General features: G+C 45.2%; 1 protein-coding gene across 1 annotated transcript in view; it reads left to right on the forward strand.

Moving 5' to 3' along the window:
- LOC115177796 (alkylglycerol monooxygenase) overlaps positions 1-12,433 on the forward strand; it is a 48,135-nt gene that overhangs the window by 34,007 nt on the left and 1,695 nt on the right.

A 12,433-nucleotide genomic window follows, 5' to 3' on the forward strand; every position in this document is an offset into this window, starting at 1 on the left:
GGAGAATGATACAATAAGCTACTCTAACATTTACAACACAAATTCTTCAAGAGGTGTGATAACTTGGTATCCTACTGTAATGTGAAGCTAGAGATATAAGTAGGCATTTATCCACGCCATTTCATTGTCCCAAACATATTACTAGGAAATACAGACATACTGTACGTGACAATGAGACATAAACATACTTTCAGAGGTAACAATTAGTGTAATACAACCCTATTAACCAATCAATAAGAACGTTGTTTTTGACGATGACCGTGTGAAAGAGTGTCAGGAAATAGTGCACTTTGCAGTATGCCCTCCGGGCGATGGTAGGATGGGTGCGGCGTGGTGTGTGGGGAGTAGAGTGTGCGACTTGTCTCTGATGATGAGCGGAGTCGACAGCCAGTCTTTAGGGGCCATTAGGCCTAGTTAGAGCATTGGCCCTTCCTGTAGCCAGCCATGCTCTGTGTATAAAGATGTACTGTGTTTAGGTGTGACAGATAGGCCATTACTGTAGCGTGTGTGTGTCCCTGTATGTGTCCATTGTGCCCGCCTCATTGTGTTCGTGCGTGTCCGTTAGCGTGTGTATGTGTGCGTGTGCGTGTGTGTGTGTGTGAGAGAGAGAGGGACTACGTGTGTATGCGTGTGTGTGTGTGAACCGTCACTGGCTCCGGCCCCACATTTACCTGTGATGTATGACTCCAGATGCACGGCCCAATTGACCATAAAATTGCTGTGCGTTTCTGGCACTTGCGGTGGAGTTCTAGCTCATGGCTGACCTCTCATTACTCGCCCCTCTCTCTCTCTCTCTCTCTCTCTCTCTCTCTCTCTCTCTCTCTCTCTCTCTCTCTCTCTCTCTCTCTCTCTCTCTCTCCCTCCTTTGCTCCCTTGTTCCCTGCCATCCCAGGCAGTGCGACCTGCAACACTTCTGGAACCAATTAGTCTAGTCTGCCGCTAACCAAAGCTGGCTGATGAGATTCACACGTGAGCGCTGCGGCTGAATCGCTACTTTTATTGTGTGACTCTACATCTGCACACTCAGGTGTTCAAAAAGGAGACTGGAGTTTTTTTCCCAGACACTTTTTCTCAAGATGATAAAAACAAATAAAAAATGTTGTGAATTCATTACAAATGCATTCAACTTCAACTTGAAAAACGTGTTCGTCGTGATTTATTCACTACATGCTACATGGCAGTACTTTCTCCATGACATCTTTGTTTTATATACTCTGTCTGTGAATGAGTCATTAGGCCCTATTCGATTTCTCAGTATTTCAGTTGGAGCGTAATAAATGTCACCTAAGCAAGTGGTGCCATTGAAAGCGTTATGATTTTCATGAAACGTTTCCTGACTTTGTACCTTGTTCCCCATTGCTACAAGTGAGGCAGCAAAGAAACCGAGGTACGGTAATGATATATTGTCCTGACGTGTGAGGTGAAAGGCCAACTCTTTGCTGCTGGCGGGTAGGCGTTTTGAAGTCGTGCAGATCAATTCATGCCGGGGACTCAAAGTGGAGGGAAGTTCACATTTCATTGTAGTCACTCATTCGATTCCACTATTAAAAAAGAACTACAAAAAATAGGTTGAGTTGAAGCACTCAAAGCCCACTGGCATGATATACAGCACCCTTAAAGCTCACTGTGGTATTTATAGTGGCTCTGGATATTTCCCTTGTAAAGCTGCAGGCTTGACCTGTAAACCAAGGCTGGGGTACCTCTCACCCTCCCTTCCCCACCCACACCCAATGTCTGAGTGGCACACATGGAGCCAGGCTGTATTAGGTAGAATGGTGGTGTGTGGGCGGGCGTAAAGTGTGTGTGTGTGTGTGTGTGTGTGTGTGTGTGTGTGTGTGTGTGTGTGTGTGTGTGAGAGAGAGAGAATATATATGTGTGCGTGTGTGTGTGTATATATATATACACTGTATGTTGTTGTGTGTGTATACCAATGTGTGTGTGTGTGTGTGAGAGAGAGAGAGAGAATATATATTTGTGTGTATATATGTATGTGTGTGTGTGTCCGTGTGCCTGCATGCTTGCGTGTATGTGCGTGTGTGTGCCCGTGCATGTACACTGTATGTGTGTGTGTTTGTGCGTGCATGTGTCTGTGTGTGGTTATGATTAGGGGCTGGGCGTTGAGACTTGGGAGGACTGGCCTGTAATGATGTAACATATGGTTTTTAGGCCCATGGTCTGTCTGCCTGTAGGCCTGAAGGCGTAAGGGAACGTGCTGTAGAGCCCGGTTGGACTCTGTCCCACAGTCATTAAGGAGCTACTCTCCCAACAGGTTAACCCCCTGACTAGTGAAGTCATAGCAATTTAAGAGGGCTAATAAAAATACACCTGTCCTCCAGTGGACCGGTGTATTGGAGAAGGAACCTCTGACGGGCTCTTCTCAGCCCTGCTGTGAGAATGATGAATCACTTTGTATTCAAAATGAGTCACTCACTGTACAATCAATGAGAAAAGAGTTGTCTGAGTCAGATTCAGTATCATGAGGAGGTTACTTTGCCAATGAGGGTCTGTTTGCAGTTGCCACTTTTTGCTGTAAGCAGGGCTCATATAACACTATATAACTGAATCTACAAGTACGCCAGAAATCGTCATAACTTATTAATTCATCATTTTTGATCTCTTCCTCTATTTTGTGTAACACTTATTTAGATTTTCTCAAACTTTTTGAGGGGGGAAAAATATTCCATTGAGTCAGAACAATATTATCAAGTTCACGTCAACACCAAAGCTCACCTCAGCTCATGGCAGCTCTTATCTAGCCCAACACCTGACCCATCTACAAAAACAACATCTCCCACAAACCCATAGTTCCACCCATTGTTGACACACCAACCCTGAATGAAAAGATAAGACAGCAATCAGTGAATATACACTGTTATCTGAGAGATCTGTTTCCACTAGCTCATTTTCAGGTGCGAGAGGTTAGCGTTAGCGTCCTTTGAGAGAGAATGCCTGGTAGCAGAAACACACTGAAACGCCTGAGGTTAAGGGATCATTTGGGGCTATGGAAAGTCTGAGAGAATGACATCATCTGAATGCTCCCAGGGATGGAAAGCAAATCTCCTCTTTGGCAAAAATGGAGGGATTTGAAAGAAGTGTGGGGTAATAGTGTTTTCTCCAAGTAAACAGTCCAAACTACTGCCTGTGTGAAATAGTATCAGTCAATGTGCTGGGGTTCACGTCACTCAACAGTAAGAACTGTTTATGTGTTGTCAAGGCTCATGCCAGGTAAGGACATGGAAATCTAAATAGATTGCTTGTTTTTTGTGGTAATTCCTGAAAGCCATCTCAGAGTAGGAGTGGTGATCAAGGATCAGGCGACCCGTCCATATAATATTATTAATTATGATCAGCACTCCTACTCAAAGACACTTTATGAATAATGGCTCTGACTTGATATCCTCAAAAACCAAAGCACACTATAATGGTTGTCTTAAGAGTTTAAATAATTCATTGTCCCTTAATCGTAAATGATTCATCAATGAAATTACAAAACCATTACCAACAATATACAACATGACTAGATTTACAATCCAAGGAAACACTTATGTACTTATGGACTTACACACTCATACGACATTTCTCCTTGAAATCCAGCTGTTGTCTCACTGGTCCAAATTCCATGTAATCAGATTTCATGCCGCAACAGTGAAATGCTTACTTACAAGACCTTAACAAACAATGCCGTTTTAAGAATAATAAGTGTTAGGTAAAAAAATAGATAAGTAAGAAATAAAAATAAATAATAATTAAAAAGAGCGGCAGTATGTCTGGGTAGCCATTTAATTAGCTGTTTAGGAGTCTTATGGCTTTGGGGTAGCAGCTGTTAAGAAGCCTTTTGGAACTAGATTTGGTGCTCTGGTACCACTTGCCGTGCAGTCTATGTCTAGGGTGGCTGGAGTCTTTTTAGGGCTTTCCTTTGACACCGCCTGGTATAGAGGTCCTGGATGGCAGGAAGCTTGGCCCCAGTGATGTACTGAGCCGTACACACTACCTTCTGTAGTGCCTTGTGGTCGGAGGCCACGAAGTTGCCATACCAGGCAGTGATGCAACCAGTCAGGATGCTCTCGATGGTGCGGCTGTATGACTTTTTGAGGATCTGATGACCCATGCCAAATCTTTTCAGTCTCCTGAGGGGGAATAGGCTTTGTCGTGCCCTCTTCACCACTGTCTTGGTGTGTTTGGACCATGATAGTTTGTTGGTGATGTGGACACCAAGGAACCTGCTCCACTACAGCCCCGTTGATGAGAATGGAGGCATGCTCTGTCCTCCTTTTCCTGTAGTCCACAATTATCTCCTTTGTCTTGATCACGTTGACGGAGAGGTTGTTATCCTGGCACCACACGGCCAGGTCTCTGACCTCCTCCCTATAGGCTGTCTCATCGTTGTCAGTGATCAGGCCTACCGCTGTTGTGTCATCGGCAAACTTAATGATGGTGTTGGAGTCATGCCTGGCCATGCAGTCATGAGTGAACAGGGAGTACAGGAGGGGACTGAGCACGTACCCCTGAGGGGCTCCAGTGTTGAGAATCAGCGTGGCAGATGTGTTGTTACCTACCCTTACCACTGAAAATGTCAGTGAAGACACTTGCCAGTTGGTCAGCACATGCTCGGAGTACACGTCCTGGTAATCCGTCTGGCCCTGTGGCCTTGTGAATGTTGACCTGTTTAAAGGTCTTACTCACATCGGCTACGGAGAGCGTGATCACACAGCCGGAACAGCTGATGCTCTCATGCATGCGTCACTGTTGCTTGTCTCGAAACGAGCGTAGAAGTAATTTAGCTCATCTGGTAGGCTCGTGTAACTGGGCAGCTCGCGGCTGTGCTTCCCTTTGTAGTTTGTAATAGTTTGCATGCCCTGCCACATCCGACGAGCATCGAAGCCAGTGTAGTACGATTCAATCTTAGTCCTGTATTGAAGCTTTGCCTGTTTATGGTTCGTCAGAGGGCATAGCAGGATTTCTTATAAGTGTCTGGGTTAGAGTCCCACTCCTTGAAAGTGTCAGCTCTACCCTTTAGCTCAGTGCGGATGTTGCCTGTAATGCATGGGTTCTGGTTGGGGTATGTACGTACGGTCACTGTGGGGACGACGTCATCGATGCACTTATTGATGAAGCCAGTGACTGATGTGGTGTACTCCTCAATGCCATCGGTAAAAATCCAGGAACATATTCCAATCTGTGCTAGCAAAACAGTCCTGTAGCTTAGCATTTGCTTTATCTGACCCCTTCTTTATTGACCGAGTCACTGGTGCTTCCTGCTTTAGTTTTAGCTTGTAAGCAGGAATCAGGAGGATAGATATATGGTCAGATTTGCCAAATGGAGGGCGAGGGAGAGCTTAGTACGCATCTCTGTGTGTGGAGTAAAGATGATCTTGTCACGGGCGTCGTAAGGATAGGACCAAGGCGCAGCGGGTATAGTGCTCATCTTCTTAATTTATTTAAAGATAACACTTTAACAAAATAAACAAAACAACGAAACAGTTCCTTAAGGCAACACAGGCTATACAGGAAAACAACCACCCACAAAACACAAGTGAAACAAACACCACTAAATATGGCGTCCAATTAGAGACAACGACAACCAGCTGCCTCTAATTGGAGGGCATTGCCAAAAACCCAACATAGAAATAGAAAACTAGATTCAAACATAGAAATAGAAAACATAGAACCTAAACCAAAAACACCGAAACACACAAAACAAACACCCCCTGCCACGCCCTGACCAAACTACAATGACAAATAACCCCTTTTACTGGTCAGGACGTGACAGATCTAGAGTTATTTTTCCTCTGGTTGCACATTTAACATGCTGGTAGAACAGGTAAAACGGGTTTAGGTTTCCGTACATTAAAGTCCCTGGCTACTACTAGCCACTAGCCAGGATGTTTGAATGTGATCAGGCACCAGGTTCCTACAGTACAATACGCTGACAGAGTAGAGGATGAGAGGGAGGAGAAGACAGAGGTGGAGGTGGAGCGAAAGAAGGGAAGGAGGGAAGGATAGTTATCTCTCTCTCTTACAAGCCCCTGGGGTTCCATCCATCTTCGCCCTTCTCTGTGGAATCCCATTGAACTGATTTACAGAACGTCCGCTGAGACTCTAGTTCTAGGGCTCTGGCTTGGCCTGATTGCTCCATCAAAGCACACCAGGCTTGATTTTGCAAGGCAGAAGTCTCCCCCTCTCTCCTTCTCTCTCTTTCTCGCTCCTTTGTTTTTTCATCCCTTGTTTCTGGACCCGCTCCCGTCTCGCGCCGCGGCTGCCAACTTTCCGCCTGCGCTCTCTCTCTCTCCGGACTGGACCGCCTCACCGCTGGAGCCACCCAGAGCATTATGGGTATTAGTAAGATCGAGACTTTCATGGCTGAGGCTTACAGTGTGCATCCCAAATGACATCCTATTTCCTATAAAGTACCCTACTTTTGACCCGAGTCCTATGGCCTTATGCTCAAAGTAGTGCACTATAAAGGAAACAGGGTGCCATTTGAGACATGGCCCTGAACTTCCATGGCTGAGGCTTTAGAATGTGCCAAGCCCATGGCTTCTGCAGTAATGACAGTGTAATAGTGTGTAGACACACAGCCAGGAGGTCGGGGATGGTGAATTATCTTTTACTTTCGCTGACCCCAGAACAGTAGAAAGGTGAAAGGCCTCATGGACGGGATAGGTTTGTTGTGACCTTGGATCTGTCCTCTGACATCCTTGGAGAAAATAGTGCTGATAAGAGTTGAAAGAGTAGACAGACACTGAAGGAGTCCCTTTGTGACTTAATCATGACTATTTTGCTATGTTACTACTGCACAAGCAGTGTGTGTTATGTGGGTGTCTGCACATGCGTGCGCACGTGCATGTGTGTGTGTGTCCGTTTATCTGTGTGTCTGTATGTGTGTGTTGGGGAGTGTTTCCCATGGCTCTCATACAGTTGTTAAGCCCCAGACAGAGTAGCCTCTCTGGAGAGACATTAACCTGCTCATCATCTCTTTGTTGATTGGGTTCAAAGATAGGAGTCAAGTGTGTCTGCTTATAGTGACGAGGGAGGAACTAGAACCAGCAGGAGGAGAGACGTGTGTGTTTTTGCTACATACAGTCACGTCCTGACCAGTAAAGGGGTTATTTGTTATTATAGTTTGGTCAGGACGTGGCAGGGGGTATTTGTTTTATATGGTTTTGAGTGTGTGTAGAGGGGCGTTTAATTTATGTTTCCGGGTTTTTTTGGTTTAGTTCTATGTTGTACAGTTCTATGTCTGTTTCTATGGTGTTTATTTCTATGTTTAGTATTTGGGATTGGGGCCTTCAATTGGAGGCAGCTGGTTATCGTTGCCTCTGATTGAAGGTCCTATAATTAGGAGTTTGTTTGTTTTGGGGATTGTGGGAGATTGTTCTTTGTATTGCTGTGTGAGCCTACAAGACTGTTTGTCATCGTTTTCTTGTTTTGTGTTTAATAAATATGAGCATTCACATACCCGCTGCACCTTGGTCCATCCATTACGACGACCGTGACACATACATACACTACCGTTCAAAGGTTTGGGGTCACTTAGAAATGTCCTTGTTTTTGAAAGAAAAGCAAATTTTTTTGTCCATTAAACAAACATCAAATTGATCAGAAATACAGTGTAGACATTGTTAATATTGTAAATGACTATTGTAGCTGGAAACGGCTGATTTTTTATGGAATATCTACATAGGTGTACAGAGGCCCATTATCAGCAACCATCACTCCTGTGTTCCAATGGCACGTTGTATTAGCTAATCCAAGTTTATCATTTTAAAAGGCTAATTGATCATTAGAAAACCCTTTTGCCATTATGTTAGCACAGCTGAAAACTGTTGTCCTAATTAAAGAAGCAATACAACTGGCCATCATTAGACTCGTTGAATATCTGGAGCATCAGCGTTTGTGGGTTCAATTACAGGTTCAAAATGGCCAGGAACAAAAAGCTTTCTTCTGAAACTCGTCAGTCTATTCTTGTTCTGAGAAATGAAGGCTATTCAATGCAAGAAATTGCCAAGAAACTGAAGATCTCGTACAATGCTGTGTACAACTCCCTTCACAGAACAGCGCAAACTGGCTCTAAACAGAATAGAAAGAGGATTGGGAGGCCCCGGTGCACAACTGAGAAAGAGGACAAGTACATTAGAGTGCCTCACAAGTCCTCAACTGGCAGCTTCATTAAATAGTACCCGCTAAACACCAGTCTCAACGTCAACAGTGAAGAGGCGACTCCGGGTTGCTGGCCTTCTAGGTAGAGTTGCAAAGAAAAAGCAATATCTCAGACTGGCCAATAAAAATAAAATATTAAGATGAGCAAAATAACAACACAGACACTGGACAGTATCCCAGAGTTGCCTCTTCACTGTTGACGTTGAGATTGGTGTAGGCTGTCTCGTTGTTGTTGGTAATCAAGCCTACTACTGTGGTGTTGTCTGCAAACTTGTCGATTGAGTTGGAGGTGTGCTTGGCCACACAGTCATGGGCGAACAGGGAGTACAGGAGGGGGCTGAGCACGCACCCTTGTGGGTCCCCAGTGTTGAGGATCAGCGAAGTGGAGATGTTGTTTCCTACCTTCACCACCCGGCAGCAGCCTGTCAGCAAGTCCAGGACCCAATTTCACAGGGCAGGTTTGAGACCCATGGCCTCAAGCTTAATGATGAGCTTGGAGGGTACTATGGTGTTTAATGCTGAGCTATAGTCAATGAACAACATTCTTACATAGGTATTCCTCTTGTCCAAATGGGACAGGGCAGTGTGCAGTGTGATGGCAATTGCATTGTCTGTGGACCTATTGGAGAGGTAAGCAAATTGAAGTGGGTCTAGGGTGACAGGTAAGGTGGAGGTGATATGATCCTTGACTAGTCTCTCAAAGCACTGCATGATGACAGAAGTGAGTGCTACGGTGCGATATTCATTTAGTTCAGTTACCTTTGCATTCTTGGGTACAGGAACAATTGTGGCCATCTTGAAGCATGTGGGGACAACAGACTGGGATAGGGAAAGATTGAATATGTACGTAAACACACCAGCCAGCTGGTCTGCAAATGCAGACATCTCCTATACACTTCCATATAAACTCACTCACCGAATCAGCGTATACGTCAGTATTTTTCTCTGAGGCTACCCGGAACTTATCCCAGTCAGCGTGATCAAAACAATATTGAAGCGTGGATTCCGATTGGTCAGACCAGCGTTGAATAGTCCTTAGCACGGGAACTTCCTGTTTGAGTTTCTGCCTATGGAAGGGAGGAGCAAAATGGAGTCATGGACATATTTGCATAAAGGAGGACGTGGGAGGGCCTTGTATGCATCGCTGAAGTTAGAAGTAAAATTGGTCCAGTGCTTTTCCAGTGCGAGTGCTACAGTCGATATGCTGATAGAATTTAGGTAGCCTTTTCCTCAAATTTGCTTCGTTAAAATCCCCACCTACAATAAATGCAGCCTCAGGATGTATGGTTTCCAGTTTGCTTAAAGCCCAATGAAGTTCCTTGGGGGCCTTCGCGGTATCAGCTTGAGGAGGATATACACGGCTGTGACAATAACCGAAGATAATTCCCTTGGGAGATAATACGGTCGGCATTTGATTGTGAGGAATTCTAGGTCAGGTGAACAAAAGGACTTGGTGTGCGCGCCTCCGAAGTCTGACTAGAAGACCGCTCCGACTCCCTCTCCCTCTTCTCCGGCGGCGTTGTTTTGGGTTGGCCTCTGGAATCAGTTCAAATGTCTTGGGTGCTGCGGACAAAGGATTCGCTTCGGGAAAGTTGTATTCCCTGTTGTAGTGCAATTAAATTGATGCTGCTCTGATGTCCAATTCTTCCCGGCTGTATGTAATTATCACGTTTCAGGAGCAGACCAAGATGCAGACAGTGTTGAAGTAACAAAAGTTTATTACTAGAACAGGGGGCAGGCAAAACGACAGGTCAAGGGCATGCAAAGGTCAGTAATCCAGATCAGAGTCCATACGGTACAGAACGGTATGCAGTCTCGGGGTCAGAGCAGACAGAGGTCAATAATCCAGGGTAGTGTGACAAGGTACAGAACGGCAGGCAGGCTCAGGGTCAGGGCAGGCAGAATGGTCAAAACTGGGAAAACTAGAAAACAGGAACTAGAAAAAGACAGGAGCAAGGGGAAAAATGCTGGTAGGCTTGACAAACAACACGAACTGGCAACAGACGAACAGAGAACACAGGTATAAATACACTGGGGATAATGGGAAAGATGGACAACTCCTGGAAGGGAGTGGAGACAAGCACAAAGACTGGTGAAACAGATCAGGGTGTGACAGTGATAACACTTAAGAAATTCTGGGCTAACAATGTAAGAAATAATAAATAAAAAAACAAAGTACTGGAAAGTTTCCTAAGGACTAGAAACGAGGCATCCCTCTCTGTCAGCGCCATTTTAGTATAGTACTTTGTTGAAGCACCTTTGGCAGCGATTACAGACTTGAGTCTTCTTTGGTATGACGCTACGAGCTTGGCACATCTGTATTTGGGGAGTTTCTCCCATTCTTCTCTGCAGATCCTCTCAAGCTCTGTCAGGTTGGATGGGGAGCATCGCTGCACAGCTATTTTCAGGTCTCTCCAGAGATGTTCGATCGGGTTCAAGTCAGAGCTCTGACTGGGCCACTCAAGGACATTCAGAAATGTGTCCCGAAGCCACTCCTGCATTGTCTTGGCTGTGTGCTTAGGGTTGTCGTCCTGTTGGAAGGTGAATCTTCGCACCAGTCTGAGAACCTGCTTCAGAGTGCTCAGGACTTCATCAAGGATCTCTCTGTACTTTGCTTCATTCATCTGTCCCTCTGTCCTGACTAGTCTCCCAGTCCCTGCCGCTGAAAAACATCCCCACAGCATGATGCTGCCACCACTATGCTTCACCATAGGGATGGTTCCAGGTTTCCTCCATACGTGACGCTTGGCATTCAGGACAAAGCGTTCAATCTTGGTTTTAGCAGAACAGAGAATCTTGTTTCTCATGGTCTTAGAGTCTTTAGGCGTCTTTTGGCAAACTCCAAGTGGGCTGTCATGTGTCTTTTACTGAGAAGTGGCTTCCATCTGGCCACTCTACCATGAAGGCTTGATTGGTAGAGTGCTGCAGAGACTGTTGTCCTTCTGGAAGGTTCTCCCATCTCAACAGATGAACTCTGGAGCTATATCAGAGTGATCATCGGGTCTTTGGTCACCTCCCTGACCAAGGCCCTTCTCCCCTGATGGCTCAGTTTGGCCGGGCGGCCAGCTCTAGGAAGAGTCTTTGTGATTCCAAACTTTTTCCATTTAAGAATGACGGAGGCCGCTGTGCTCTTGGGGACCTTCAATGCTGCAGACATTTTTTGGTACCCTTCCCCAGATCTGTGCCTCAACCTAATCCTGTCTCGGACCTCTACAGATAGTTCCTTTGACCTCATGGTTTGGTTTTTGCTCTGACATGCACTGTCAAATGTGGGACCTTATATAGACAGGGGTATGCCTTTCCAAATCATGTCCAATCAATTTAATTTACTACAGGTGGACTCCAATCAAGTTGTAGAAAATTCCCAAGGAGGATCAATGGAAACAGGATGCACCTGAGCTGAATTTTGAGTCTCATAGCAAAAGGTCTGAATACTTATGTAAATAAAGTATTTCTGTTTTTTATATTTAATACATTTTCGCTTTGTCATTATGGGGTATTGTGTGTAGTTTGATCAGGAAAAAAAGTATTTTAATACATTTGGAATAAGGCTGTAACGTAATTTTGGGGGGATAAGTCAAGGGGCCTGAATACTTTCCGAATGCACTGTATGCATGCCTGCATACATACCCACACATGTGTGTGTGTGCGCTCATGTGTGTATCCCTGCCTGCGACTGAGGGAGTATGTGTTTGTGTGTGTCTAAGAATCTTTTTTCCCTGTAGGCAGGCAGGCTAGCCATATGGACGGGAGGGGAGCTCTGGAAACATCCCATTACAAGTCATATATCACACTCCTGACAGCACCCATTCTGCGCTGTTTTCATTTCAATCATGAGTGCAGCTGCATGGGAGAACTCAGGGCTCCACCATGTTAACCCTCTACTGCCCAGGACAGCCACAGGTACCCCTGGGAGGTGGGGAGTCAAAGGTGGGGAGTTAAAGGCATAAGAAGAAAGGCTACCCTCTCACCTGGTGGCAGCTTTCTTGACTATTCAATATCTCACTTTATTTATCACATGATGGCAGAATAGTCAGTGCAGTCTCGATGATACTGTAGAAGTGTATCCTCCTTGCTCAGAAAGGTAGAACAGTATGTTCCATGTCTTGATTTGGACACAAGATAACTGAAACTACTCAAAACTAAAGATCTACCACATGCATTTCTATTTGTCCTGCTCTGAGCCCATTTGTTTGACTCATATTGGTCCTCTAATGAACTACCCTCTCTTGAAATCAAAACAAAGTGAGTGAGAGTGGATTTGTTGAGATTC

Source organism: Salmo trutta, chromosome 3, assembly GCF_901001165.1.
Source record: "Salmo trutta chromosome 3, fSalTru1.1, whole genome shotgun sequence".
Classification (NCBI taxonomy): Eukaryota; Metazoa; Chordata; class Actinopteri; order Salmoniformes; family Salmonidae; genus Salmo; species Salmo trutta.